We start from the raw sequence: 7,500 nt of genomic DNA, 5'->3' as shown, positions 1-7,500 counted from the left end.
TGTGTGAATATATATATATATATATATATATATATATATATATATATATATATATATATATATATATATATATATATATATATATATATATATAAATATATATATATATATATATATATATATATATATATATATATATATATATATATATATATATATATATATGTCTTATTTATAACTGTAATCGAACAGTTTAACATGTTTTTTCAAAAAGGCCCATAAAAGAAACACAGGAAATATGAATAAATCACACTATATTTCGGTCAATAAACATCGACCCTCTTCAGGATGTAAAGTACAAGTGAGGCTTACAGTGGAGAGTGACGGTTTATATATGAAAGCAAAAGGGTGTGTTCAATTGTTCTATAGTTGTTATAATTGCTGGAAGGATTAGCCAAAATTAAATTTGGCTAATCCTTCCAGCAATTATAACAACTATAGAACAATTGAACACACCCTTTTGCTTTCATATATAAACCGTCACTCTCCACTGTAAGCCTCACTTGTACTTTACATCCTGAAGAGGGTCGATGTTTATTGACCGAAATATAGTGTGATTTATTCATATTTCCTGTGTTTCTTTTATGGGCCTTTTTGAAAAAACATATATATATATATATATATATATATATATATATATATATATATATATATATATATATATATATATATATATATATATATATATATATATAATATATATATATATATATATATATATATATATATATATATATATATATATATATATATATATATATATATATATATATATATATATATATATATATATATATATATATATATATATATATATATATATATGTTAACAGAACCGGTTGCCGGTTGGACAAGAAATACCATGTTACATTTTGTGACCTTCTTACCAGGACCTATTGTGTATATATAATCAATATGTCTATACTAAAATACTCAGTTGCTTTCACACTGCCTTTGAGTCACAACTTACTTTTGGTCTGTCACATTGGTGACCCCGGAAATAGACTTGCTCCTCCTGCCTTCCCCCCTCAATGTTACTATGGTGAATTCCACGGAAGTTAACGCCGCTTCATTGAAATTTTCATCCTTCTCCATTGGAAAAGCGTTTGCTTGGTTTTAGCCCGTAGAAGTCCAGTTCCACATCAAGGGTGTGACTCGCTCAACTACCAAAGCAGATTATGTTCTCGCGGCGATACCTGAAGACACCTTCCTGGAAACTCCAAATGACTTTGTGAACAAGGAGACACCCCAATAGTGTATGACACCATCAAAACATACCCTCTCTCAACAACCGTTAGGGGTCCAAAGGGCTTCGCTAGCCCTCAACAAAATGAAAAGTATCCCTCGCCTGCAACCTGCCACAGATGGCTCTCCTTGTGAGGTAAACCTACTTCATGCCATTTGGGTATGCGTTTACCCGTACCTGTACGCGCTACCATACCCGATGTCGATAGTTTACCCATAAAGGACTTGATGACCAAAGCTGACGTCCTTATGGATAGCCACTTAACGCCCTTCAAGACCTCTATCAACGCCTCTACTCTTGATGAAGAGGACACCTATTCAACGTCAACCAACGCTGACATGAATGCTGTAGGATACACACGCCTACCCCATGACGTGCCGAAGCGGCGACAAAACCACTGATCACCCAACTCTTGCTCGTGCCCCAACCAATGACTTCTACATCCACTAACTGCCGCCCATCGGCCACAGTTTTGCTGCTACCACTCCCGATTCAGTGCTGCCGTGAAGAAATGTGCCAAGGATTATCAATTGCCAAAAAACGTGTAATGAGGCCATCGCTCGTGGCGGTGGCCTCCCATGTTCCTAATCTTTTCTTTTTACATGATGCAGGAACAGGCCTGGGATTTTTGGTAGACACGGGGGATTGACGTTCTCCATTGCCAAGGGAACTCTTCAGGACACGACGTGGTCTGTCTAAGTCTGCCGACGTCCACCTAGTAGCTGCCAACAGATCTGCGATACCCATCTACGGTTACGAGAACCTCATATTATTGTTTGGAAAAGGCAAATTTAATTGGAAGTTTCTCGTTGCTGACATCACATTGCGAATCCTCGGTGTGGATCTACTCTCTCATTTCTACCTTCTGGTCGATGTCACCCACCAATGATTGGTCAACGTAGACTCGTACTTGTCGACAACTCTTCAACTTGCCCCTTCCAACCTCGTTGTCCGCATCAGCTTACCCACGGATGCCTATGACCACCTCCTCACGTCGTATCCCGAAGTTTTCCGTCCAGAACTTCGCCAAACGCCCACGGCTCCTGCCAAACTGGGTATTTATCACCATATCAAGACGACGGGACCCCCAGTCTTTCCAAAATTCAGACATCTGGTACCGGATAGATTGGCAGCAGCCAAACAGACATTCGCCAAAATGGAAGAAATGGGCCTCTGCCAAAAGGCCTCCAGCACATGGTCATCACCCTTACACATCGTCCTGAAGAAAGACGGCTCCCACCATCCACGTGTGGATTACAGGCAGCTGAACATGCATACACAACCAGATCACTACCCCCTCCAAAACATCGCCGACGTGATCTCCTACCTGTACAAAGTGAAGGTTTTCTCCACGCTTGACCTCCTGAAGGGGTATTATCAGGTGATATGAACTCGGAAGACATCCCCAAGACCGCCATCACCACTCCCTTTGTTACATACACCTTCAATTACTCTTGTTTTAGCCTTCGTAATGATGGGGCCACTTTTTAACGTCTAATGGATGGCATCTTAGGGAACCTCCCCTTGTGTATATGTTGCGTAGACGACATACTTGTGTTTTCTGCCTTGCTCTTTTGCAGGAATTGAATTTTGTTTTTAATAATCATGGGATTTGTATTGTAGCTACGAAACGTTAATCTGGGGATTAGCGCTGTAGTGGCAAAAAGTTACATAAAACTGTTTGTAGAACCGAGTAATGCGTATTAGCCATAATCGGTTTCACAGGAACCAGAAAAACCATATAATACAAGTAATCTACAAATGTGTAAGCAAACTCAAATATGCATACTGTATCATAAAACTATGTAGCTGCAATTCTTCCAATCAGACTTTCCAAGGTATTGTTATGACAACCTTCCTGGCTACCAGTAATTAGTTACTTGAAAACGTCATCAAGATATATTTCAAAGACCTGAGGATATAACATAAAAGAAAAAATACTGGGTATTACCACGGTTTGAATCTCGTTTCATGATACTTTTATTATTCCATCTAAACTCAGAAGCTTCCTGGTTTTTCTAAGCAATCTCAAAGACACCTTTTATAGTCTATTATAATATTCAATGTGTTCTCCTTCCGTATGCTCTAACTCAGTAAAATATGTCATAGAATATTTTCTTGAGGCAGAGAGAAAATTCATTCCTTCATTCCAGTCTCTAAGAGGTGTTGAAGAGTGCTTCTACTTTTATGCTGGACGGCCTTTTAAAGACACCTAAATCCCAAGTGAAATATCATATAATAATAATCAGTTAAGATATTTTCTTAACATTGAAGACAAAGACAAGGAACATTAGATCTTTAATGATCCAACCATCATTTAGATACAGCTACTAAAGGAATCAGAATCTTAAAAAAACAAAAAACTCCTAGACAGTTTGATAATGAGATCTCATCTCTATAAAGGTTCTTTTTCTTTATCAGGAGACCTCTCTCAATTTTCAATCCATATGTTCCATTTTCGTCAAGGCGGAATCTACGTTTACAAATGGTTGTCTGTTTGCAAACATTGACAAGATTGAATATTGATTCTAAAAAAAATTATTATTATTATTATTATTATTATTATTATTATTATTATTATTATTATTATTATTATTATTATTATTATTTTCAGCATGTCTTAATTATAAAACCAATAAATATATAAGAATAATATAATTATAATTCAATAAAAAAAAACCCATTTTATACTTTTGGCTGAGCAGTTCCATAACGCTGGTCTTGGAAGACAGACTATACTAGGAAATTTACTTTATCTGACACGTGATAAATTCAGCTAAAACACTACAGTTCTCAAACATTTTTTATACATTTGAGAAAACCGAATTCACCACACATTTTCGGCCTTATGAAAATTGCTATCCTAAATGCTTATAAAGCAGAAAACGAATTATATCATAGACTTTGATCTAACCTTAAGAAAGTATTACTAGGATATTTATGTTCTTTTTTGACAGAATTAGGAACTACTCGATCGACTTTATTGCATTTCTATTATAAAACGCTAAACATTATTTATCTATCTTTCTCAGAAAACCTTCATGAAAAAGAGATCATATAGAAACCTACCACCCTCTAGAGCTAGACATATAAGAACTTCCATGAATTAAAACATGAAATTCATTGAAATTACATGACATTTTCTTTTAACAACTTTCATGAATGAAAGCATGAAAAATTACATGACATTATTTTTAAATCCTGTTCAACAAAATGGTCCATGAACTGTGATATTCCAACAAATTATTCTTTTTGTAAAATGCTGTTAAATGATCTATAAAGCATTACAATCTGTGCTCTTTCATAAAAAAGGGGGGGGAGGGCTAAAGTACTACTAGTATTATCAAAAAAAAAAAAAAAAAAAAAAAAAAAGCTGGGAAGCGTTTTAACCTCATAAAATGCTACAAGATTTTTCAATGAATTATAACATGAAATTCATTGAAATTACATGACATTGTTTTTAAATCCTGTTCATCAAAATGGTCCATGACCTGTGATATTCTAACCAATTATTCTTTTTGTAAAATGCTTTTAAATGATCTATAAAGCATTATAATCTCTGCTCTTTAAAAAAAAAAGGGGAGCCTAAAGTACTACTCGTATTACATCAAAAAAAAAAAAAAAAAAAAAAAAAAAAGGACACTGGAAAGCGTTTTAACCTCACGAAATGCTACAAGATTTTTCAATATGAAATATATCACTGCTTTTTATTACACTGAATTATAATCCACGTAAGATACCCAAGTGTAATGGAATCCAATTTTGATTGGAACGATTTAATGTTGTATAACCCAACAATGTTTCGAAAACTGTTACATTTTGCAATGTGATTAATATTACAAAATGGTATCCAATGGTATCTGATGAAAATACATTTTCAATGAACTCTACAAAATTAATTTTAGGAAGCTATCTCTTTAATAGTGCATTCTGAAACATGTAAAATATCGCTTCAATTTCTGTGCTTGATTTAGATGCAAAATTATTCATGTACAGATTGAATAATTTTTTTTTATTTATTTTTTTTTTGGGGGGGGTGGGGGGGAGGGGGGTAAAATAGAAGAGAAAAGTGACGATCACCAATATCATAATGTATACAAATCATAATACATAAATAAATACTTAATACATAAATCATGGTACATAAATTGATAAATCTAAAAGCATGATTAACATCAGTGTGCGATACTTTTCTCTAAAATAACCTGGATTATATGAGAAATAACTCTTCGAAGTCAGACAATTTCATGATTACATACCTTACTTATAGCCATAAGTTAAATGTAACGCAAACCTACAGTCATTATTATCTAAAAACAATGAATGAAAGACAGGTATTTACTATGTACTCGTTCATACATTATATAAATTTAATTTATATCACCCTTATTATTATTATTATTATTATCATTATTATTATTATTATTATTATTATTATTATTATTATTATTATTTTCTAAGCTACAACCTAGTTGGAAAAAAAGGATGCAATAAGCCCAAGAGCTCCAACAGGGAAAATAGCCCAGTGAGGAAAGGACATAGGGAAATAGATATACTAAAAGAGAAGTAATCAACAACTCAAATAAAATATTTTAAAAAGAGCAATAACATTAAAATAATTTTTCATATATAAACTCTATAAGGAACAAGAGGAGGAGAAATAAGATAGAATAGTATGCACGAGTGTGTATACAAATTCTACTTCAAATATAACAATGCAGTTTTAGAAATAAAACAGCTAAGCTTAAAACATAACAAGACCGTGAAATACCACATGCTAACATAAGCCAGCTTCGGTCCTCGGTTTGATTACACGCAAAACCCAGTATGCTTGTTAACCCTGGCCGGTGTGCATGTACCAACTGATGAGCGTCTGTAATATGCGGAAGTTACAGACCCCGTAAGTCTAATTGGAACATTGCTTTTCCCGGTTGCTATTTCAGTTATAGGAAGGGGTAGGATACACAATGGATCCTTAGCCAAGCTGTATGTAGATGGCTACGCAATGACATAGTTGAAAAGGGGTATTTTAAAATTTAGATGTCTGGACGAATATAACAGGTATACTCTCTCTCTCTCTCTCTCTCTCTCTCTCTCTCTCTCTCTCTCTCTCTCTCTCTCTCTCTCTCTCTCTCTCTCTCTCATATACATATCTACATGCATACATACATACATACATACATATATATATATATATATATATATATATATATATATATATATATATATATATATATATATATATACATATATATATATATATATATATATATATATATATATATATATATATATATATATATATATATATATATATTTTATATATATATATATATATATATATATATATATATATATACAGATATATATATATGTATGTATGTGTGTGTACATATATATACACATATACATATATATACAGTATATATATATATATATATATATATATATATATATATATATATATATATATATATATATATGTATGTATGTGTGTGTACATATATATACACACATATACACACACACACACATATATATATATATATATATATATATATATATATATATGCATATATATATGTATGTATGTATATATGGATATATATAGATAGATATATATATATATATATATATATATATATATATATATATATATATATATATATATATATATATATATATATATATATATATATATATATATATATATAGATATATGTATGCATATATATATATATATATATATATATATATATATATATATATATATATATATATATATATATACGTATATATATATATACATATATATATATATATATATATATATATATATATATATATATATATATATATATATATATATATATATATATATATAATATATTAAATACTCAGGAGTAGATGTGTAAGCTAAATGAACTTAGATGAATATAAAAATTGTTTTTTTTTTTTTTCACCAGAAGAAAGCCAACTATATAGTGTTTGGTCAATGACTGCTTCACCTTTATTACAATATGCAACATTTTGAGATTGAACCAAGCTTTGATGAAAATCCTATTCTTTCCGGAAGAATCTCTGATTGGATTCTTCACAACGTGCATTTGCTATATTTTGCTACATTGCGCCGACAAAAAAAAAAAAAAAAAAAAAAAAAAAAAAAATAGCAGTTTCTATGGAGTTATAGAAGTAGGTGCTTTAAGGAAACCAATTAGAGCACCGGATATAAAAAAAAACCTCCTTATATGTCA

This window comes from Palaemon carinicauda, chromosome 11 (assembly GCF_036898095.1).
Source record: "Palaemon carinicauda isolate YSFRI2023 chromosome 11, ASM3689809v2, whole genome shotgun sequence".
Lineage (NCBI taxonomy): Eukaryota > Metazoa > Arthropoda > Malacostraca > Decapoda > Palaemonidae > Palaemon > Palaemon carinicauda.
Note: the sequence above shows the minus strand (reverse complement) of the source record.